This window comes from Phalacrocorax aristotelis, chromosome 2 (assembly GCF_949628215.1).
Source record: "Phalacrocorax aristotelis chromosome 2, bGulAri2.1, whole genome shotgun sequence".
NCBI classification, from domain to species: Eukaryota; Metazoa; Chordata; class Aves; order Suliformes; family Phalacrocoracidae; genus Phalacrocorax; species Phalacrocorax aristotelis.
In genome coordinates this window covers 24,154,151-24,179,352 of record NC_134277.1, presented here as the reverse complement: position 1 = coordinate 24,179,352, position 25,202 = coordinate 24,154,151, and the positions used below count along the sequence as shown (strand labels likewise).

Genomic DNA, 25,202 nt, shown 5'->3' with positions numbered 1-25,202 from the left:
AGTCACTTCCAGCCTAAATGGTTTTGATTCACATCTGAGAGTTGTATCATAGAATTATTCCTATCATTAATTTCATAAGAAGAAGTATTTTCAGCTCTAAAGTTTCTGAATACAGAATGCATAGTGTGGATGCACCGTATTGACAACACCATGTCTGTGAGCTGAGGCACAGACTTAAATTGGTTCCCTCTAACAGTGTTGATAGCTTTAAAACATTAGTAAGATACCAATAACTGCGTGTGTCAGAGGATATGGCTTCACTTAGAAGTCAGTCTCTGTAAAGCACGGGCATGAGTAATGAGTGATTCTAAAAAAGTATACCAAACCCACACACACACACACACTAAAACCAAACCTACTGGGAACTAACTCCTTTGATTTCAACCATGTGAAGCTGTTATCCCAAAAAGCGGGTTTGTTTGCTTGGTGTGCAAAACACCAAACTACACACAGAGTGGAGGTATTTTAAAGTAATTTTTGTGCAGAGATTGGTGCTAGGTGGTAACCCACAAAGCTAGCACACCGCACTGTGAAACTACAAGGCGTTTATACAGTTAAATGTGTCAAGCACAGCTAATATTCACACACCTCAGCTAATAATAATAATTAGTTTCTTTCTCACTTCGATGTAATGGTACAGCTCACTTTTAATTTATCACGCATGCTCATAGATTAAGGGATTTACTAGAGTGGGGGTGGTTCCTGGCCTAGGGGCTTGATTTTTAGTATTATAATGAGGATAGTTCCCCTACTGGGCACTTTGGTTTAGTTCTTATCTACATCCCAATTAGTTGTTCTTCTTGACTACACACTTTATCACCCCATTCTCAGCATATTCTAAGGCGGGATGTTTGCTCTTCACAAGGATATAGTCATAAAACAAGTTCTTCCCTATCTCTCAGTTTCTGTCTCTGGCCCTCAACTTCTGTTCTGCCAGGCTCACATACTTCATTGTTAATTCTTTAGCGGACAGTTCCAAAAATTCCATTTTCTTAGGGATATCAAAGCTGGAATTAATTACAGTGTTCAGAAACAGTATTACTGAAGTAGGAATTTGAAGTGTCACTATATGAAATACAGCAGCTATGACTGGTATAGCAGCAATGACAAATTGGTTAAAATCAGTTTGGATTTACAGATAGCAATGCCTTATGGAAATCACTACATCTCAAAGGAAAAAAGGCTCAGAAGTGTTTCTCCCAATCTGGCTTTTAGTCAATAAGAAGATGCCTTTTATACAGATTGCTTGCATAACTCAAGTGGCAAAAACTCCGTTAAGGATATTCTTAATTAAAAAAGCTGTGACACGTACTACCCTTTCAAGTTTGACAGAATTCATTCACTTGAATTATTTTCTGAAGGCATAAACACATTGGAAAATAAGATCTAGAAGTCATGCTTTTTATTCCATTCTCAGTGAGTTTGTGTCTCAGCACAGTTTGCAACTTCAGAACGTCACTTCTGAACAATTTAAATATTTACAAGGTTTAGTTCTGCTTGTGCTGTTAACACACCAATATCTTAACTATTGCTGAACAGTGTTTATACAGTGTCAGGGCTTTCTCTGTTTCTCACACTGCCCTGCCAGCAAGCAAGCTAGGGGTGCACAAGAGGTTGGGAGGGGACACAGCTGGGACAGCTGACCCAAACCGACCAAAGGGATGTTCCACACCATATGAGGTCACACTCAGTGGTAAAAGCTCAGAGGGAGAAGGAGGAAGCAGGGATGTTTGACCTTATGGCATTTGTCTTCCCAAGCAACTGTTAGGAATGATGAAGCTCTGCTTTCCTGGCAATGGCTAAACCACTCCCAGTCGATGTGAGGTAGTGAACGTGTTCCTTATTTTGCTTCGCTTGCATGCACTGCTTTGCTTCACTTATTAAACTGTCTTTAACTCAGTGCACTATTTTTCTCGCTTTTGCCCTTCCAATTCTGTCTCCCATCCTACTGGGCAGAGAAGTGAGTGAGGGGCTGTGTGGGGCTTAGCTGCTGGCCAGGGTTAAGCCACAAGCTGACACTGTGTTGTGATTTGCGGTAGGAGAAAATGAACTTGATATCAAGATATCATGTATGACTTCTTCAATTAGGAGCAAAACACAAACTGTTTATGGTGCATTTGGTATGAGATGTAATGTATTTTTTACTGTTGCACTTTCAGATAGTTTTGAGTGTACTAATAATTTGGAGAATATCTCATGGATTTCAGTCAGTTGCTTAGTTGTGTGTGTACGGAGGCACACATGCTTGCTGTTTTAAAACTCTGTTTAGAAGGGGTTTTGGCTTTTTTGTTTTGTTGTGTTTTCTTCCTTTTTAAAAATTTTTTTTTTTATTTACCAATATGTTTGTACTGAAACCTGCTAGGTACTGTTTGGAGTTCTGGTTGCACTTTTGCAAATCATTCCCTACATGAATTCTTAGAATCAGTAAATTTGTCAGACTATTTGTAGATCTGGCACTTTGGCATTATTGCCTATCCTTAAGTCTTACAAGAACTTTGTGCAGGATCCTTTAAAAGAAAGGTTTGAGGATGTTTTGGAAGATGGAATTCCACCCACCTGCTTTTTTGGCATCCTGCTGATACTTAATTCTGTGGAAGGAGTGAAAGGAACAGAGGAGAGTAGGATACCATATGCCTTTTTAGAGCATACTTGGGTGACAGTCACAAGCAGAAGGGTAATAAGAACAAGACCTGAATTCTACAAAATTATGCCATCATAGTACAATTGGCCAAGTAAAAATAGACAGTGAAATGTGAAGCATGTTTGTGATTTAAGACAGGACAGATGTAAATTTCAGTCTCTGAATTTTAAAATTTGTTGCAAGTCAGTTTAAGTTTGCTTGCCTGAAATGAGTAGGAAAGCTGTATTTGAAGGCATTGTGACTTAAACACTTTTGAAAGCTATGCTTGCGAACCATAAATGAGATTACTGCTTTGCATCAGGGCACATAAAGTTTAATCTGTGTTCATGTGTCTTGATTATTCTTTTTGCATATTCTAAAGTTGTTATGTTATTAAAAGGTATTACACTTTTCCTTTGTGACTTCAAATATTTACATTGCCACTTGGTGGCCTCATTTGATCAGGTAATAGGTTATAAAAATATAAGTTAAGATCCTTTTTCTTCACAGGTGTGCAATTCAAACCTTGATATATAATCTTCCTATACATGCAGGAACAGTGTATCTCCTTTTGCATTTTAATATTGGTATTCTGTGTTGATTGCTGTGGTTCTTGAGGGCCTGAATTGCTGATGTTGAGGTGGTCAGATTTCAGAGCTCTTCACTAAGGACAGAACTGAAGTGGATGACTTTTCTCCCCATTCTTCCTTGCTCATCCTTGACTTTTTAATGTTCCTTGCCCCTTCCCAATCAAAACAAGCAGAGGATCTCATCTGCTACCAATATAGTTTAACTTTTTTTAGGACTAGAACTTGTTCTGATTTTCCCAGACTTCTTTCTCGATTATTCTGCATCCTTAGCTCTTATTTTCCAGATTTTATTACTTGCAGATGTTTTTCTGTATCCCTTTTGTGAACCTCTATCTAAAGCCTCTGTCCCTTTGTGATTGCATATTATTTGTATAATTAGCTGTTTCAAAATATTTGTATGTTATGGCTGGGTTTGCTGTTTCAGTGTGCTTATGTCTGGGTTCAAGGCAAGCAAATATTGATTATATCGTGCTTAGAATCCTTCTACTTGTATGAGTCTTCTGCCTTGGTATGCTTCCTGTCAATGATGAGGTGAAACTGAGTTCCCTATGCCTTGATTCTGAACCCACAGTGTCAAGCTCTGCTAGCTCAAAGCTAGGTACTGCCTCAGAGCAAGAAGTTGAAGCGTCACCAAGCTTCAGTCTTATCTCATGGTTTTCTTGCAAAATCCATGTAGGTCTTCTGCAGTTGTATAGCTCTAGATAGCTCCAGGATCTTCTGTTGTGCACTGCAAGACATTCTGCAAGCTGTAACAAAAAGACGACTGGTTAATACTTAGGTAAGGATTAATGGTTAAAATAACACATGCTTCTTGTACCAGTACTTGACTCTCCTCTGAACATGTTGTGATAGAATCAGGATTTCTGCATCAATTCCTGATCTTAGTGGCTGTTGACTCTCTAAAGTAATATGTCCTTTCACTGGTTGGTGCCTATTCATGAAATTTTTTTAGCTGCTTGCTCTATCTGCTGTGATTCCTTAACATTTTTGTTATAAAGATTCCAAATTAGCTCCAGGTTGCTGGTGTTCTGGATGTTGTAATTCTGGTGATATGGGTGAACATTGCAAATTTTTATCCTAAATTAGATGGGTGAGAAAAGTTCACATTTGTTTCTCTACGCACAGCACAGTTTTCTGGCAGTTCCTACTGAGATAGACGCAGAGAAACAGTAACGTATATCCTTATCTGGTGTCATAGATCCTAGAATCATTAAGTGCTGATTGACTCCACATACAAGTAGTTACTGCTGTTGCAGAGGCAATACTCTGTTTCCATTGTGGGGGCTTCTTCAGAATGCATTCTGGTAGGACAGGCCCCAGCGGCTATAACTCCATTTCTTACTTGCCTTTCCAAATCTGTTAATATGCCATCAGTAATGCTGCTTAGCTTCTGTGCAGTGGCTGACACAGCTCTTCAGGCAATAGCAGCACAGGTTATGCATTTGCTGTTTTACAATCATCTCTATACCTCCTGCATAGTGTCTTGGCTTTCATTTCTACTAAAATCACAGTTCTAGCCTGTTTCAATAGTTGAAACGTAGGCCATCCTACACACTAATTGTCCCATAACTTGTGTTTTGGTGATTACTGCTCACAGAATCTACCACGTTGCTGGTGGTTTAACAATGTTAATACCACTTTCCGGTTCCAGTACTTTTCTTTCTCTAAAACTAATATTTTTGCTACATGTATCCACATTTTGATCCCCATATGACATTATTAACTCTTAGGTATATAATATTCAAAGATGTATTTATGTATATTTTTACTTCATGGGTTTTGAATGTTGCATATAGTATGCCCCAATTTTGATAATTTACTAGTCAAAGTTTCTTCATCAATGGTGTCCAAAATTCCAGTCTGCTCCCTCTAAAATGGTATCCCTAAACCCTCTTGGTATGTTGTACTCAATTATTTCTAATCTATTTCTGGGTCAATCCTACAAATGTCCCTCTAATAAAAGGACTATATCCGTTCTGCCTTGGAAAAGTCAAAGTAAATGCTTTGTTCACAGTAATATGCCCTTTATTAATTTACTGCCACTGAGCAGTATCTTGTATTCCCCAAACTGTGAATTGTCTCTCAACTGGAATCTTTGGTTTAAAATGTTAAACAGCAATGGCAAAACTGTGAAATAAACACGCTTGACTTCTTTTTTTGTTTTGTTTCAGTTTCTACCTCACTTCTGGCTTTTGCATGTGGTTTAATGATTTCTGGTGTTTTTCACTCATATTTCAGTTGGTGTGATTGTTTAGGTTCCATCACAATTGTTGTAGGTTATTTTGATTTTTAGCCAAGTAAGTAGAAACAAAATATCCAAGTTAAATTTGTATGCTGCTTCAAGCACCTGTGATACATTCCCTTAAAATCAGAGGCACTCATTAAAAAAATAAGATTATTTTTGGCATCATAGAACATAGGTGCTATGGTTTAGCCTTCACAATGTCTCTGATAATTTTAAAGTAGTGGAGACACGTATCCAATGTTGTCATGCTCTTTGGTACAAAAGAGCTTTCCATTGCCACTAGAGGTAGGGTCTGTTATCAACAAAAGGCAGGGTGCTTGCTACTACCTTGTAACACAAACAAATATTCACAATTTTGAACCTAACATAATTATTAATATACAATTATTAATAAAAATTGAAGCGTGTGAACTTCACTCAGACAAAGCTTAACAATTAACTTATGCTCCTTTTTTTAACAGCCTCTCCACTGGCAATGATTCTGGTGAGACTTCCCATGTGCCTTACTCACTGTTAAATTTTAATAGCAACATCTATAACATTCTTGCTTTTTGTTAACTTATTTGTCTTCCCATAGTTAAAATTGAAACTGGAACTGCTTAGGCATTTTTCCATTCTGGAATCTTACTTGATATGCATAAGGTCCTGCTTTATTTATAATTGGAGCTAGTCCATCCCATTTACAGTTTAGACTGTAAACTTGCATAGAAAATATGGAACATTACTTTCCATCCTCCTTGCCATTCTGCAGAGTAGTGGTTTGTTCTTGTTTGTTTACCCATGCATTGAGCATTCTTTCCCAGTTGAGTTGCTATAACAACATTAATCTCTTTCCAGCATTTAGATAGGGTTTGTATCCATTCTTCAGTTAAAACATTAGGCAGTCTTTTTTTCTCTCACATGTACCTCTAAATCAGGTGAACTTGTGAGAAGTTCTTGTGGCTCACAGGTCATTAAAATGACAAGATGATGCAATACCGCAAAGTTCTCTGTAATTTTTCACCATTTTGCCTAGTGCTATGGGACCATCAGGTCATTCGATTTACCTTGAACTGGGAGTTCCCAGCAATGTGGAACCTTTCTTTTCTTCCCAGGCCTCCACAGAATTCTGTGATGATTTGCCCTGGAAAATATGTTCCTTGCCCCAAATCAATTTATTGGTTTAAATCCCATGTGGAAAATACAACATTAAATGCCTGCACTGTGGCAGACTTGGCTGTAGCTTTCTTCACTGGAACTACCTCAACCCATTTTGTCAGTGGATCTAGTATTAGCAAATGATATTTAATCCCACTTTGCATGGTAGGTGGGATTAAGGTGGGACTACATGGTAGTCATAGTACATAGTACATAGTGTAGTCTGTTTATATCCTAGCCTGTTGTTCATGAATTCTCTAATATTTTAATGTTACTTTTCTCTTAGGGTATTCACCACAGCACAAGTTAAGCAATTATGTACCCGTCTTCACATTCAGCCAACTAGCTATCTTCTAATACTCCCTTTGCATTCAAGCACCCCCTACACGATCTTGTTCGTGCATCTGTTGAAACAAAACTACTTGAAGTATATATAGTGCTCTCCGTCTACAAGTGTTTGTTGTTATCTGGCCACATTATGCTCTCTATGCTTCATCTGTCTACTAGCTTCTGTAGTTATTGCCTCAATTTCCTCATTTCCATGTTGTAAAGTGGGCAGGTCTTTCATACCTCATTTTGTATTATTTTCTTTGTTTTGTTTTCAAAATGGATGTTTCTTCAAATGTTAAGTCTACTGGGATCACCACAACCTTGGCAAGGGCACCTGCTTGACTATTCCAATACTGCTGATTCTGTATTTTTCCTTTTGGTGTGCTTTTACATGACCTGCATATTTTTTTTCTCTCTGCTTTTTAAAATCTATCTTAAGGATTTCCTTCCCATGATTGGTGAGCTACCAGATTTCCATTCTGTGTTTGTAGGTCATCTTTATTCCACATTGGTAACCAAAGAGTTAAGGCTTGATATATCCGGTCTGGAACTATGTACAAAGCCAGATCATTTCCTTCAGGTTCCTCTTTTAACATTGTTAGCAGAGCTTATAGCTCTGCTGCCTGTGCAGAGTGAAGGCAGGCAGTTCTTTTTATTTTTCACAGGGGTTGCAGCATATCTAATTGAGGATTTTCCATCCTTTTGGTAAAAACTGGACCCATCTGTGAACCACATTGAATATCCTGTGGCACGAAGTCAGCAACGGAGCTTTTATCTGGTGAGAGATACGTAAACAGGTAAAGGGCACTTATGTTTTGTTCCAGTGGTTAAAAGCCATGTAAGGCTGGTGATAAAATCTTGTCATCTTCTACAGAAAGCTCTTAGTTTATAAAAGTCAATGTCCATCCAGCTAACCTAGGGTTTGATAGATATCCAGTTTGTACTTTTCCACTGATGATGTACTTTAGTGGAGTACGTGTCATCTGTACTGCGGCAAAACAGCCTCTAGTGGTGTATTCCCAAAGCTCATCAACTATGCAAATGCTAAACCTGGTTTTTAATATGGGACAGAGTTCTTTCCCACCGATCCTGATGCTCTCAAAGCAAAGGCTGTAACTTGCATCTTATTTCTGTGTTCCTGAAATAGCACAGTCCCAAGGTCTAGATCAGTAGTGGCCAGCAGAACATGAAACAGCTTGCAAGAATCTGGGCATCTGATGGCCAGAGTTTGAACTAGTGCAGTTTTGATGTGTTCTGTTCTTTCCATTCTTGTTTGTGAGATTTCTTCACTAATTTTATCAGTGGTTTACTGATTTCTGCAAATGTAAGGATATTCTCACAAAAATGTAGGCAATTCCGAAAGTGAATCAAATACAATTCTTACTGTGGAGGCATGGACTCTCATAGTCAGTTCTACCTTTTGGTGATCTCAGCATCAACCTCCCTTCCTGACCTAAAACTGTTTCTGAATATTTTACTTCCAAGTGAACCAACTGAGTTTAGTCATTATTAGCTTTAAAGCTTGTGATCTGAGTAATGCTGATTACTTGTTGGGTATATTCCTGGACTTTCAATTCAGTTTTTCCATGTATGATATGATATGACACATTTTGATGGTAATTTCATCCACATTTGATACATTTGATGTAAAAGTGTTGAGGTACAGGGATAAAACAACATTGCTTTCCCTCATAGGTAAATGCTTGTTTCTACCAGCTTTGCTCTGCTAGTGGAATTGCAAAGAAAGCATTGGCTAAGTCAAGAACAAAAAATCAGTGAGATATACTACTTAGGGCCACAAGAATTTCAGGCACCTTTCCACCACAAACAATCTGAGAGGTGGCTACCTTATTTGAGTGTTTAAAATCCACTTATAGGCTTTTTTCTTTGCTTTTAACCCTGGACAAAATGGAATGTTAAAATTACAGGTCTCTGTACTAGGACCTCGCTTTCCAGTAAACTTGTCGATGATGGGTTGGAGTCCTTCCTCTGCTTCTTGCGGGTGTTGATATTGGTTTTTGGGAAGGAGGTTTTGGGCCTTCAATTAGTACACAACTTCTATTTTTCCACATTTTAACTTACAGACACACAAAACTTGAGGAAATTCTGTTACCCAAATATCCACTGTTTTTACTTCCTCCGGATTCCTAATAACAAAACATCAATGACTTGCAGGAATCACTCCACCCTCACCTCCCAGTGGTCAGCCCAAATTCCACAAACATCCGTAGCAAAATCTGCAGCTGATCCATTTTGTTTCATCAGGGCTGTGCCGATAATTCCCTGCTGTTTATAAGAGGGATCCTCCCATTCCAATACTCAGAAGGAACTCCTGAACTTGGCAGCTATTTAACTGCAGGCAGAGATCTTAATACAGGTGCTTGGACATCCTTTCATACATATAATACAAGTTTTATAATTTTTCCACTTTCTTGATTTCCAGCTGAAGCAAGTATTCATTGAAGAGTGTTTGTTGACACTAAGGCATCAATTAACATCATGGCACTAGTGGTAGTTAATATTCTTTCCCTGACCACCCAGTACTAATATTGTTATTGTCCATTTGCATTGGTTATATTGTAATTTTACCGCTAGGCCGGGGGAGGTAGACAGCAGAGTGTCCCTAGTATTTGCTGCTGAGAAGAAGAAATGATGCCTGAGGGCTTCACTGAGAGGGACATGTTCTGTCTGTAGTTTTTGTTCCTCCCCCTCATCTTTTTTCATTAGCTTGACAAAACAAGCCAGCAAGGAATTTATGGTTTCTATCTCATTTTCTCATATCTTTGCCTGTTTTTCTCAATTTTTACCATGTTGCTTTCTTGCAGTCCCATTAGTTTTCCCTAAAGGAAGTTTTTATCATGTACTCCAAGGGTATTTTGCAGTTACTGTTACGACGTCTTTTTACACAAGGAGCTAAACCCACACTGATGACTGTTTTCCCTTTTCTATTCCTTTTGTTCTTTATTTTTAAATGGAGGCTGTGTGTCCTTTATGACCATATGTGTGGAAATTACAGTATGTGCAGACCTTTTGTCAGATCCACAGGACTGATATTTTCTTGCATTCCTTCTTACCTTCATTACCTTGCCCATTTGTTGAAGCAGAATTTGCAGCTCCTCCCATTGCATTTCTGCTTGATTCACAGGTCCCAGAATTACTCTTGCTGTCTTAACCCTTGTACCACTGCTACTTTAAAAGTAGCAGTGTTGTTCTATTAACTCAGATACTTCCCCAGATGCCAACCTCAACGATTTTTCCAGGATTCATATGGTTTTGCATTCTCATAGTGTTCTTCTAGGAGGAGTAACCTCCTAGCCAAATGTCCTTTCAGTGCTCAGATAATGGTTTTGAGATGTCTACCTACTAAATTTCTTACAAGAGATTCTTCCTGCAATGTAGCTGATAATCATATTCCGCCCTGAGGCAGTGTTTTTAAAGGCTGTGTGATCTTTACTAGTTAAGCAAAACCAATCCTTAAGGCCTGAAAGCCCCGTTTTATGAGTTTCTGAAATCAGTGGCCTCAAGGCTTTAGCAATTACTCTTGCTTGCTCTGCAGTCAGGTCAGTTGGTATTGTTATAGTCTCCCAAGTTTTAGGAGCAACATGACCAAGCAGGGGCAGCCGGCGCTGTAACTTCTGTTTTTACCACTGTTTTGGTTGTAACTATGTGACTGGATCATAAAAGCCTATTATGTTCTCACATTTACATGAATTTTCAGTATAGTTGTAGACTCAGTTTCCCATATATCCCTGTTTTATTCTGGATAGAGAAATTATGTTCATATTCATTATGTATAGTTGACAGTTGTGTCCTGGGTGACTGCTGTTGAAGTCAAAGGGTTCCTGAGTGTGCAGAAATCCGCCTGTACAGTATAGCTTTCAGGACCTGTCTTCAAGTTAATAAGTGGTTCACTGCAAAAACTGTAAGGTGAACCTAACAATCAGAAACCGAGACCCTACTCTTAAGTACCATTAGACTAATATTATATACCCAGATCAAGAGAGAGACAAAAGTCTGTTTTTATCATCATCTAGATTAAAGTTGATTCACAACAGAGAGTTTTTGTAACATTTGCTATTATTTCTACTCATATTTTGCTGGTATGGAATATATATATACACATATTTATTTTTTCTGTTGTTCACCCCTCTCTTTTGCCATATATTCATATAAACATAAGTGAAGAAAAAAGGTGATTTTCGTAGGTGAACAATGTAATTATTGCTTTCCTCTGTTTCCTGTCATGGTTTAACACTAACGTATGAGTCATCTGATATGACATGACAATCAAGTCCTTATCTTATTCATGTGATCCACTGGGAGGAGATTAGTTTACTCAGTTTACCATTATCAGAATAAGCCACTACTATTAATATTATACTAGCACAAAGGATGGTTTGATCAATACCATAGTGGTGGCACATAAAAAGGAACAGGATAATAACTTCTACTCATTCTTGGGGTTAAAATGTTAATGGAGAACATCCTTCTATGAAATCTTGCAGTAAGCATTATTCTGCCTGCCTGTCTTCACCCTCTTGTGAACCAGAGGAAATTGTCAGTGCAGTTGCCAGGTTTCACCGGAACAAGGTGAACTCTGTAACAAATTAAGTTAAAGTTAATCAATTAAAGTTAATTAATTTAATTTAATTAAAAGACCATACATGCACTCATGATGTTGTAGACTTATCTTCATTTTTAGACCTTACAGAGGCACGTACATATACTTACCCTGAGAGACCTGGCACTCTTAAATAGTTCAGTCTACTTGGAATATGAATATAGGTGGAAATCAGTTAGGGAGGTAGGTGGTAATTCAGTCCTGTGAAGTGACCCACCACACCAGTATTCCAAAAGAGTATTTGTCACAGATATATTTGGGACAAGATGAAGTAACACATTTCAAATAATATTTGTTCTTGTAAACATACCATTTCACATAGACATTAGATTTGGACTATCCAATTTGAGAAATTCCTCCTGGTCTTGTCACATACAGTAATAGGCATCCTTCTTTGCTAATATGTTGCTGAGATGTTCCATAAATAGCCTAGGCAGCTATGTTCTCCTCCTTCATGTGCACCATACCATGGAATCAGTTTTCGTTATAGCTCTTGGCCTTGTTCTGGTCACACCTGCTTATAACTGCCAACTCAGTGGACTGCTTCATGAACTGATTGCCAGCCATGTGTGATCACTGCAGAAATCACCTGTCTTCTTTAGGATGTGGGGTAATCTAGCAATGTATCTGTCCCCAGATACCACAGAAAATACTATAATATCTTCTGCAAATGGCTCATGACATGGAATCACTACCAGATCATTTCCTCTAGTGGTTAGACAAAAGACTTTGTTTGCATGCCACCAAGTCCCATAGAAACTCACCAGAGGTAGTTTAAAACAGATCCATTTTCTAAATTCAGTTCTGCTCCATAGTACTGACTATACAAGGAACCCCAGAAGATGATCCCAACGAGGAATCCCTGTAGTATTTAATAAGCATACCTTACCCGCAGGGGGGACTTGTGGATCCTTAGGATGTGGGCCTTAGGATCTCTGATTTCTACTGGAACAGCATGCCTAGTGTGCCAGGTGCAGATACTGAATACAAAGGATATAGGCCTTTTCTTAGAGTAGCAGGTACCTCAGTTTGACTAAGTGCTCAAATGAGCTGATGAGTTGCTTCCTTGAATGTTGTTCCATACTAACAAAATCACTTGCTCTCCGTGAATGGTGAGATGGAAAACAGGGTTGCTCTGAACACTCTATTCAGTCAGGATGAGCTGTTAATCGTTCATTTTTTGTTGCTGGCTATAAAAAGAAATCAAGGACTTACATTTAGTGTCCTGACCCTCACACAGGGTCACGTGTCATTGCATGCAAGCAGAATGTAAACTAGGCAGAGACAGCAACTCAGGACTGAGTCAGAAAGGAGTGTCTAAAGTGCAAAAGGTCAGGAAATTGGAAAATGAGCAGAGACACTGAATTTCTTCAGCTGTCTCTCATGGTGCTGGAATACTCTACTAAGCCTCGTGGTTCAAGGGTCCCTGTGAACATTGAGTCCCCTCCCCGGAGTCCTTCTGGCTCTGACCTACAGCCTTCATCTCCCATTCTGCCTGGGAAGTAGACAAGAAACCATGTTGTGATTTCACAGTCAATGCAAGGAAGGGGAGAGGGCACTGGGGAAGACCCCTGAGGCTTGCTGATTTGTTAAATTGTATTGGTTCTTTCTGCTGTTTATTGGGCAGGAAGGTCTCTGTTTACTAATATTACTCTATGAGTTTGGTCATGCTTAGCACTTCTTAAATTTAATTGATCATATATGTAGCTGTTTAATATGGTATGTCACTTTTATACAAAGTTTATGCGAAGAGTAAGAAATAAATAAGAAAAAAGATGAAATTTGGATTTGCAAGGCAGAGACCTAACAAATTCAAGTTGCAGTGGGAAATGTATGGGAAAAGGTTATTTTGCCCTCTATGGATAGTATTTGGGAGTAGAACAATAAACCTTGTTGGAATCAGAATACATTTTAATGATCTTTTGATATGCCAGCTTGGTCAGAACTGGAGTGAGTTTTGACTGAAAAGAAAGAACAGAAAAATGGTATTTTAAATAGGTGAGTTTTAATTTAGAATACTGCTATAAGTTTAAGTAAAATAATACTATTGGAGTATAGACATTAACAAAATTATATCAAACACTATAATACTGTACCCTATGGTGGCTGCTTAATAAATACATGAATTAGTTTCTCTGAAGATAAGGCAATTAAGAAATGTTTTTTAGGAGTTCTTCTCAGACTGGCACTCATTTAGAGTTTTACATAGCAGAGTTGTCAATGAGATAGAATGTTTTACTGACTTGGGAAAACAACTTTTCCATCCTTTAACAAGCATGAAGTGATAGGATAAAGCAGATAAGCTATCAAAAGCTGATATCTAAATGGTATGCAGCTGTTTGGCCAACGATGAGGCACCTTGAGCTGTGCTCACTACTGACTTGACAGCCTGTGTCTTGTGAAAGAGTTGATCTGTTTGGTAGTGTGCGAATAGGTTTGTCATAATTCTTGCAGACTAGAGACCAGAATAAGTTATAAGTCTTGGCATTTCTAGGTCTCTGTGGAGAAAAATATTTTCTGTATCAAATATAATCCACACCCCCTTTTTTTTAAAAAAAGAAATCAAACAAATTATTCTAACAGAGGGAAAAATCCTTTATTCCTAAGAAACACTGGCTATTTGTCAGTAGCTGATTAACACTTTGTAAAAACATATCTTGTACCCAGGAACTGGAAGCAGAAAATGGAAGTGATACCTTGTAAACAACCAGTCCACAGAGACACTAACAGTTGTAGTGAGTAAGACCAGATAAATGTATTTTGCTTGGGATCAACGTAAATGTACTTGATCTCTCTTTTCATCCTCTCTACCACCAGCCCTGGACTAAAGATGGCTTAGAACCACAAGCAAACTGCAAGCTGGAAGTGTCAGGAAAGATAAAGAGATCTGATTAGCCATTGGATAGAACTCTAGGAAGTGAATTTGTGGAAATTAAGATTAATGAACCCTTATGGAATGAGGGAAATTGGGAGTTAAAAGAACATACAGGTAAATTAATGAGGCAGTCAAGCATCTAGTCTGGGTCAATAGAATGACTACAGGTAATTGCCTCTTAAGTAACTGTAGCCATAAGTAGCTGGCCACAACATACAGAAAACTGAAGTTCTAATTGCTGAATCACAGAATCACAGAATCACAAGTTGGAAGGGACCTCAGGGGTCATCTAGTCCAACCTTTCTAGGAAGAGCACAGTCTACACAAGATGGCCCAGCACCCTGTCCAGCCAAATCTTGAAAGTGTCCAATGTGGCCAAGTCAACCACTTCCCTGGGGAGATTATTCCAATGGTGACTGTCCTCACTGTGAAAAATTTTCCTCTCATGTCCAATCGGAATCTCCCCAAGAACAACTTGTGTCCATTCCCCCTTGTCCTCTCCATGTGACTCCTTGTAAAAAGGGAGTCTCCATCTTCTTTGTAGCTACCCCTTAAGTACTGGTATATGGTGATGAGATCCCCTCTGAGCCTCCTTTTCTCAAGGCTGAACAAACCCAATTCTCCCAGCCTATCCTCATATGGCAGGCTTCCCAGTCCCTTGATCATCTTGGTGGCCCTTCTCTGGACCCCTTCCAGACTGTCCACATCCTTTTTGTACAGCGGGGACCAGAACTGTACACAGTACTCCAGGTGTGGCCTGACAAGCACTGAGTAGAGTGGGATAATGACTTCTTTCTCTCTGCTGGTGATGCCCTTTTTGATGCAACCCAGCATCCTGTTGGCCTTCTTGGCCGCAGCAGCACACTGTTCGCTCATGTTGAGCTTTCTGTCCACCAGGATCGCCGTGTCCCTTTCCACAGAGCTGCTCTCCAGCCAGGTAGATCCCAGCCTGTGCTGCGCTCCCGGATTATGTTTTCCCAGGTGCTTGACCTTACACTTGTCCTTGTTGAACTTCATAAGTTTCTTGTTGGCCCACTCTTCCAGCCTATCCAGATCTTCCTGCAGAGCAGCTCTCCCTTCTGGAGTGTCTGCTTCCCCACTCAACTTGGTGTCATCAGCAAAATTCATCAGGCTACACTTGATGCCGTTATCCAGATCACTTACAAAGATACTGAATAACATTGGGCCCAACATTGATCCCTGGGGGACTCCACTTGTGACAGGTTGCCACTTTGAAAAAGACCTATTTACCACCACCCTTTGGTGCAGCCCATCCACTGCACAGACCACTTGTCTAGGCCATAACACATTAATTTCTCCAGGAGGAGACTGTGGGAGACTGTATCAAAGGCCTGGGAGAAGTCCAGGTAGACAATGTCCACTGCCTGCCCCATGTCAACCAGGCAAGGCACTCTGTTGTAGAAGACCACCAGATTTGTCAAGTATGATCTGCCCTTACTGAAGCCATGCTGGCTTTTCCCAATCACATGCTTCATTTGACTTGTGATAGCCCTCAGGAGGATTCATTCTATAACTTTCCCAGGGATTGAAGTAAGGCTTGATGGGCCTATAGTTACCCAGATCCTCCCTCGAGCCTTTCTTGTAGATAGGGGTAACATTTGCCCTTCTCCAGTCCTCTGGGACATCCCCTGTTCTCCACAACTTCTCAAAGATTATGGAGAGTGGCCTTGCAACGATGCCAGCCAGCTCTCTCAATACCCTCAGGTGGATGGCATCAGGGCCCATTGATTTGTAGGGATCAGGCTCCTGTAGTAATTCATGTACTAACTCTTCCTTCACTGATGGTGGGTCGGTGTTTGGGTCACCTGGCATTTTCGTTCCCAAAGCCTGGGACCCGACAGTGTTGGTAAAGACAGAGGTGAAGAAAGTGTTGAGGACCTCTGCCTTTTCAGCATCATTGGTGATTGACTCTCCTTTTCCATTTAACAGTGGACCTATGTTTTCCTTCTTTTTCTGCTCATGCTTGACATACCTGAAGAAACCTTTCTTGTTATTTTTGACACCTATGGCCAGTTTCAATTTGAGCTGGGCTTTTGCTTTTCTAACTGCATCTCTGCACACTCTGGCAATGCCCTTTTAGCTCTCGATGGATAATCCTCCACTTCTCCATCTCTGGTATGCTTCCCTTTTGGATCTGAGTAGGCCCAGGAGGTCATGGTTGAGCCATGGGGGCCTCTTGCTCCGCTTACTTCCCTTTCCTGTACAGGGGATAAACTGGTTTTGTGCTTCCAGTAGAGACTTCTTGAAGAACCCCCAGCACTCACTACCTCCTTTGTCTTCCATGGAAGCTTCCCATGGAATCCCTCCCAACTGAGCCCTGAGTGAACTGAAGCTTGCTCTTCTAAAATCCAGAACCCTTATCTTAGAGCTGACCTTCAGCATGCTCAGCAGGATCCCAAACTCCACAATACTGTGATCATGGCAGCCAAGGCTATCACTGACTGAGATATTACACAGCAGGTTTTCTTGGTTTGTGAATAGCAAGTCCAGCAGTGCCTCCTTCCTGGTTGGCACTTCTAACATTTGTATGAGGAAGCATTCCTCTCTGCATTCTAGGGACTGGGTGGATGACCTGCGAGCTGCCGTATTGTTCTTCCAGCATGTGTCTGGGTAGTTGAAGTCACCCATCAAGACCAGGTTCTGTTGGCCAGAAGCTTGCTTTAGTGCCCCAAGTATCTCTTCATTGTCATTGTCATTGTGGTTAGGAGGTCGGTAGCAGATGCCCACTGTGAGGTCCTGCTTGGGGACGACCCCTTTGACTTTAACCCAGGGGCATTCGATAGAGCAGTCGCAATCACCATAGTTGACTTGGATACATCTGAGGTTTTGCTTAATGTAGAGTGCAACTCCTCCACCTCTTCTGCCCTGCCTGTCTTTACAAAAGAGCTGAAGTCCTGCATGGTGACAGTGTTAATTCCTCCAGTCTCTTTAGAACTAATTCTTGCAATGTGATCGTGTGCAGCCACATCTTGATATCATAACTGGAATCTTCCTGGTGGATCTACCTGGACTGTTGTCAGGGATGCTTTGGTGTTGTGGCATGTAAATCAGACAGAGCTGCGGCATATGGCAGTATGTTTCTGGAAGCAGAAATGGTCGGTTAGAGGAAGCATTACCCTTAATTTCTATGGGTATGGCTATTTAAAAGGTTTGGATCTTGTGAACAAGTGTGTATCTGCACTGAGTGCAATTGCCTGTAGAACCACATATACCTTATAGTATACAATTTTTTGTTTTACAGTAAACAACAAAAAGGAACAAAGCAATTTGGTCAAAGACTAACATGCAGAACATGGTCATAGTGTCATAATCAATCTCTTATGAGATGAACTAAATGAAGTAGTTATTTTTAGTCATTTCACTACAGTAAAAAAATTAAATATAAAAGATTAAGTAAAATAAGTAAGTATGCTTCCATACTGCTACAGCACAACAAAGGCAAATTATTTACAGAAGTTAAAAATATTTGTCTATTTTTGAAATAATCCCCAGTTTGGGACTACTTTCTTCAAAAAAAAGCTGTGTAGCTGTTTGAGTCCAGAAGATAGCAATGTCAAAGATCAATACTGCAAAAGGGTTACAGGAACTGGGCTTTTTGTCTGTCTAGAGAGGACAGGCAACCCTTGTGAATGCTGTATTAACATTTCAAAAGTACTGCAAAGTGGAATGGAAGTTGTTGTTCTTCATATTTGCTGTGGATAGGAAAGGGGTGACAGGTCTAACCCATCTCAAGGTCAATCCAGGTTAGACATCAAAAAAACTTCCTAACAGTTCAGATATAGCCTACAAGTCTCCATCTTTTTTTTTGGAAACTACTGATGGAGTGACAGAACTCAAACATCTGTCAAGAACGACAGATAGAATAGTTGATCTGATCTGGAGGAAAGAGTATGGATGGGATAGCATTCTGAGGTCTCTTCCACTCCTTATTTTTGTGATTTGTAAGGGGAAAGATGAACTGTAACTGTAGACCAGAGAAATGAACAAAACTTTGGAATTCAGTATTAATAGGCAGGAGCTGAACAGGTTTTTTCTTCTCATAATTTCCTGTGTAATCTAGACATTTCACAAATTGTGTGGAATAGAACACAACTATAAAATACAATTTTAAATAGTATTGTAGAAGGGAATAAGTCAATATGAATAGCTTTGATTTCTGTCTAGGATATAATATTAATACTGTTATATATTTCATATGTAATGACCTGAGTTTGTAAACTTCCCCTCTTCCTCAGGAGTTCAGCTGCCTGCAATCCAAGACACAGCTGTGTCACCCTCTCTCAGACTTGTGAGGAAATTGCTAAATTCTGAGCCAGAACTGTGAAGATGTTGATAGCATGGACTTCTGCAAGTTGAGAGGTAAAATTGCACAGAAAGGTAAGACTCTTGAGATGGAGCTAGGCAGCAGTTCAGGGATTCAAGACGAGCCATATCATCATGAAAAGGAATAAAATCCTAAGGGAAAAGCAGGGATTTGGAAGACGGCAGTTCAGTCACACTGAGGATCCATTCCAGGGGCACTAGAAACCAGCCCTACTGCACCTCACTGAGAACTTGCTGCCCAGGAAAGACTTTTTCTGTTTCTTATTCAGGGCACTGAGCATACTAACACTCAGTCTAGTATTTCATTAATTGAAGTTATCTTTTGTGTGTAGTAAGTGATTGGTAACTGCTGGATATTTTTTAAATTGTGTTTATTCGGCTTACAAAGGCTCTTTGTGCGTGACAAAAGGTGTCCAATCAAAGTGATTCAGAGAGGAAAGGATAAGAGTTCATTCAAGTTCCTTGATTACTTGTACTGTTACAATGTTACCAAGCATATCATTGGCTAGAAGAATTATCAGGAAAAAAAATTAGATGTGCCTGTAATAATATATGCTTTATTCAACTTCAGTAGGGAAAAATGTTTTCCACCTGCACAAAAAGTCACTTTTATTATTATTTTCCCATCATTTTTCATATAGCATATTAAATAAAATAAACTGAAATAAAATCCTGAACACTTTTAAATCCCTAATGTTCTATACTGTATTTCATTGAATGAATGTATCTTGTATTTCCAGATTCAAAAGGCATCTGTTTTTCTAGATATGCGGAGGGTGAAAACATCTACTCATGCTCTGAAAAGATTGAACTTTTAAATCCTGCTTTAAGTAGTTTAAGAAATTTTACTAAATCTGAGACAAATGTAAATACCACTTCAGTTAAATACATTTTCCTGTTATAACTGTAGCAGGAATCTCATTTTAAATGCAACTATATTGCAAGCAACGATATGGAAAATATTATCTCATCACACATTAATGCATCATTGAGTCATATTTCATAACTTCAGTGATAAATAAACACCAGGAAAGTTGTTTTCCATATGTGGGAAATATCTCTTAAAGTGAGCTGTAGATTAGTCTGGATTTTCTGTTGTTGGTTAAGTATAAACAAAAAAAAATGTGAAGATTTCAGAAACAAGACTGAGTTTGTAAAGATGAAAACTGGCATTACTAATAGGAAGCTGGTGACATTACATTAGTTTGTGGCAGCCCCCTTACTAGAAGAAACAATTAACTCCAAATCAAATCACTAGACAATAAAAGTGGAGCTTTGTAATATCATTAAAACATTCTTTTCAGAGTAGGCTTCCTTTTAAAGCACAAATAGGAGCTTGATGCTTACAATAACTTCATTTGGCCTCATGCTTAGTCCAGGACAAATAAGATATCTAGCAATTCCTATATGCAGTATTTTCTGGCTGAGCATACAGCATAGTTTAAGGAACACGAACCTTTTATTTTCTGACTGCATGATAATCCCCTTCATATAGGACAATTCTTGTTGATAGAATGGTGGCCAAGTTGGCAAAACTGTACAAAGCATTATTCTTTTCCAGCACTGATTAACAGAAAAGAGGTTGCTGAAATGGAACAGGAGTTCCCCAAGTATCATAAATCAGAGCTTGTTCACAGTTGTTCTAACCTACGCTAGGGCTAAATACCACTGAGGAATCATTACAGGATTCCTGGGACCCTCTACCATTTTGCCTATCTGGGGCTTACTGGAAAATCCAACTCTCCCTCTTTAAAGGATATAAAAGAAAAAAATAGTTTGTCCTTTTCTGTGGTTATACTATATGAAATCTTTGAAGTATTTGCTTCAGTTTCTTGTCTTGTTTGCTACTTTTATTGATAAGCATTAAAAAATGGTTAGTTTTCTTGATACTGTGCAAAAAATTTTGAAGGTATCATGCCATCATTTCACAGTGTTTTGACTCAGATGTCAAAGTTAGAATGAAGTTTCTGTGTCAGTCATTTATTCCGATGTCATGTGTCAGTTGGTCATCCCCTTTGCTGGCCTGCATCAGATAAAAAAATACATGGAACCAATGTGTGATTTGTGGGTTGAGATTCTCTTAACATGAATTCTTTTCTGGCAGCATAACTAATTGAAATTTCACCACAAAACACAAAAGCCCTATTTTTCAAATGCCTTTTTCTGCCATTCCAGAAGCTGACTTGTGATCAGTTTGTTCATAAAATATTAACAGGTTTTAACATATAGGAGAGGGGTGGATAAGTAAATTTAGTTAAATAAATTCATGGAAACAGTGGAATAATTAATAGTGAGTTACAATACAGAATGATCTCTGTTGCCTAATTTAACTGCAGTCCAAAAATTATGTTATAATCATGCAAAATACAAATTAAACACTTTTGTGGAGAGCAGAGCTATACTGACGAGACTTGTGAATGGTCTGTAAGGGCAGTGAATTAAAGAAGGATTTAAGGTTTGTCATAGTTTATTGTTACACTACAATCTCTCATTGGAGTAGAGTGCCCAACAGAGATGATTCAGACCACGCCTTCATATCACATAGGAGAAGGAAATTAATTGTGCCGTAGTCTATATCATTACAATCTCTCCAGAATATTTCAAGGGACCTAGTGGTCATATTCCAAAAACACAAGAGGTTCTTATGCTCAAAATTCTAAAAAAGATGTGTGAGTATAATCAAGGAGCCATCAAACTATGTCACGCAAAAGGAAATTGGCTACTACCTTAATAGAGATAGAGTTGAGTAAACCTTATGAATATTTGTAAGTGTTTTCACATAGAAAAGATAACTGACAATGAAGGTCCTCATAGAAATAATAATATCCAAGAGTTGTTGTTCTGTCTTGAACTAAACAATTTCCATGAAGGGAAACGGAACATAGAAGCAGCTAAACAAGGGGTGCAATGAACTTGTGAGCCATTGCAATTTTTAAAGTAAAACTAGATGTTTTCCTCATATATAGGCCTTAATTTAGACAAGGTCAACTCTCCTGATCCTATGAGTCACTTTCTAGAATTTTTAACTGGCTAAAATCTCTTAAGACATTTACCACATAACTCAATAGAGGTAGCTCTTTGAGCTGCAATTGTCTTCATAGAGTGCCACTGTTCCACTGCGGGATAGGGCTGAGATGGACATGTGGCAGAGCTTTAGACAGTCCAGGTGCATGAACCTTCTCAGCCATTTTTTACTTGCTTGTACAACAAGGCATTTGAATTGTCCAGCAGTTCCCATATCAGCAGATCCCTTCTTCTTCTGATCACAGGACAACAAACTGGGTGGGAATGAATATTGAATAGTTTATGAGCCTTAAATAGCTCAAAGGTCATTAATTGGTCATCTCTGTTTAAATCCGTCTTCTGTGGGAAATTTTGTGACTAGTAATTAGAAGGAGAAAAAGAAAGGTTTTCTTTCTTCTTGGACTTCTGAGTGAACTGGACACTCCACTTTCAAGATGTTCAGAACATCTTTACTTTGCAGTAAGTCAATGTCCATTTGATACAGACAATGTCTGTACCAGTTTTCATGCTTCAGGGCTTCAGCCTACAGAATCAAAAAGAAAACTCCCTTGATGGCATCAAAGATAGGTTAAAGCTGGGGGTAAGCTATTGATTTAACAAAATAACTGATCTAAGAGAAGACAGAAAGGATTTTTCAAACACTGGGTTTATGAATCCTGCTCATATATTTACAGCAAAACTGGTTGCTAGACTCCGGCTGAGAAAGTATTTCTCCTCAGATTAGATTGACTGGCACCTACATTGTTTCTGGGTCTTTTCGTACATCTTGGGTTGTGGATCACCTACTGTGTTCACCTACATGTTTTTTATATACTCAAGTGCAGCTAATGTGCAGTGGTGATGCCTTAGATTCTTCTATTGTTGGTTTATGATATAAATTTAATCTCCTCAGACTGGAATTATATAGTCTAACTCAAATTATCAGTTTTAACATGGAAACATCCAAATTATTTATGGTGAGGAGCGGCTGAGGGAACTGGGATTGTTTAGTCTGGAGAAGAGGAGGCTGAGGGGAGACCTTATTGCTCTCTACAACTACCTGAAAAGAGGTTGTAGTGAGGTGGGTGTTGGTCTCTTCTCCCAGGTTAACTAGTGATAGGATGAGAGGAAACAGCCTCAGGTTGCACCAGGGGAGGTTTAGGTTGGATATTAGGAAAAATGTCTTTACTGAAAGAGTGGTCAGGCATTGGAACAGGCTGCCCAGAGAGGTGGTGGAGTCACCATCCCTGGAGGCGTTCAACAAATGTGTAGATGTGGCACTCTGGGACATGGTTTAGGAGGCCTGGTGGTGTTGGGTTGATGGTTGGACTTGATGATCCTGGAGGTCTTTTCCAGCCTTAATGATTCTACAGTACAAGAGCTTAGAAGACAGATTTAGTGATCTTTTTCTGGCCTCAAATTCTGTGCAGCTGTGAAGCCATGTCACTGAAAAGTTGAAGTACAGAAACTATAGGGAAATAAAAGAACTTTGTAGCTTACTAAGTAGATGTAAAATACTGTACTTTCCCAATTTCCCCACTTTTTAATATCAGTTTGGTTGGTTCAGCTCCTAGTGTGCTAAAACTGGCTGCAAAACAGTCTTTTATTTTATTTGCACTACTGTATGCAGGCAATAGAAACTCTGGTACAAATTGCTATTCTGTTTTATTCCTATTTCCCTTTCGTATCATGATTGTACTGCAATAGCATTGAGATATTGCAATGAGATAACAGAATGCTGTGACACATCTTGTAGTTTTGTCCATTTTATCTTTAAGGTGAAGCAGTTGTGAAAGATCTGCATATACTCTTTCATTTGTTTAAATTAATTTACTTTTCTCTAGGGTTTCTCATTCAACTTTATTCAGTTTCCACTGAAATAATTGGACCAGTCCATTAAGATCAAGTCCAGCAAAGCACTTAGGCACACAAGTTAAAACCCAGTTTTCCCATTTACTGCTATGGATAGAAGTCTATACAAATATCTCAGGATGACTTTTCATAAACAGATTATATTTATGTTTACTAATCCTTTATATTTTGCTTGACTAACAATGGTAAACTACCCTTTCTGAAGTAATCCTCACTCCGATAAGACTCTTTGTATTCCAAAACATTGTAAAAATGCTGTTTTATAAAAATTTTGAGATTACAGGCATGCATGACTCAAAGGAACAAAAATTATCTTTTCTGGTTAATTATCAGATTAAGTTTTGTTTGAGTGAAGTGATAAGAGACCTACAGAGAAATTAATATAAATCTACTTGTCTTCTAGGACAATAATTTTTATTTAACTTTTATTATCTACTTTACTATCTACATTGAAATAATGGTTAAGAAGTGCAGTTAATTTCTTTTAAAAGTTTTAAATATTTGTTATTATTTTCATTGAAGTAACGCCTACAGACACTGATAAAAACAATACATTCCACAATAAAATAAACGGTACATTTCAAACAGTTTAGAATCTGAATACACATTCAAAAATCAGAAGGATACTAATCGAGGAGATTTCTGCTGACCACAGCTATTTCCAAGCCATTTCTAAACTGAATCTGAAACTGATCTGGCTGTTTTGCAGCTACTCAAATGAGAAACGATATGCACTATAGTAAATTTCTGTTTTCTTTCAGGCTAGATGGGTCATGCTTTTCTGGATTAGATTTAGAAGAAGGGAAAAGAAGCAAAAGATTAAAGCACGCCTTTTGTGTTGTTTGGTTTCATTCTCACTGTGTATTCAAGAATGGATTCACCCTTAAGCATAACAGTTACTTGGAGCATTCAGCACCATCTCTAATAAGGTAAAGAGGAATTCCTGGGAGTTTTAAGGGACATAGTTAAGCCAACCGTAGATAAGGGGAACTTTTTCTGGTGGAAGAATAGACTATTCAGGCTTGTTTTCTGGGGTGACAATGAAATAAGAGTGCAATTAAGGACTTTGTTCGTTAAATATACCCTTTGGGAAAAGGGAGGCAGAGTCCAAAGCGCATAAACTTTACTCTCCAAAGTAGGCAAGGCGGTGGGGGTGGGGGGGGGGTGGGGAGGGTGGGAAAAAACAAGAGAAAGCTGTTAATCATCTGTGTTTTACATAAGACAAGCAAAGTCCAATCATGCTGCATGTCCTTAACCACACAAATTCTGCTGATTTTTGTACACTCTTTCAGAGGGCCAGACACAAACCAAAACCAGCCTTTACGGTACGTAAATAATTTCTTTAAAAATCAGATATATTTTATAAAATTCACTGATAAATAGAATTGGGAAAATTCCCAGTAACTGCATATTCTTTTAAATAAACATCTACTTTCTCATTTATTTTGTATATCTCTGCTGAATTGCAGAACATATAATGCTTATATCATTCAAATGAAATTAAATGAAGGTCCCACAGTTATCGAAGAGATACAAATACAAAAAGTAGGTGTTTGTAAGCAAAC

The 25,202-nt window shown here is 38.8% G+C and overlaps 1 protein-coding gene and 1 long non-coding RNA gene across 5 annotated transcripts in view; both read left to right on the top strand.

The window, feature by feature from the left end:
* Positions 1-1,702: 1,702 nt before the first annotated feature.
* On the top strand, positions 1,703-24,481 carry LOC142052530 (uncharacterized). Of its 2 annotated transcripts, XR_012658865.1 has the most exons (4): positions 1,703-1,824; positions 7,588-7,719; positions 18,675-18,816; positions 24,399-24,481. It is a non-coding gene; the product is annotated as an uncharacterized LOC142052530 (long non-coding RNA). The 2 variants fall into 2 exon arrangements; XR_012658864.1 differs by lacking the exon at positions 7,588-7,719 and having other exon boundaries at positions 18,675-18,798; positions 24,399-24,468.
* A 384-nt stretch (positions 24,482-24,865) lies between these two features.
* The window catches only part of LOC142052528 (ATP-dependent translocase ABCB1-like), a 45,841-nt gene continuing 45,504 nt past the window's right edge, over positions 24,866-25,202 (top strand). For 2 of the 3 annotated variants that reach the window (XM_075082755.1, XM_075082754.1), the window contains exon 1: positions 24,871-24,962. The gene's annotated coding sequence lies outside the window, so the exon portion shown is untranslated. Of the gene's footprint in view, positions 24,963-25,202 lie in introns of all 3 variants that reach the window. The other variant, XM_075082756.1, reaches the window with a different exon arrangement.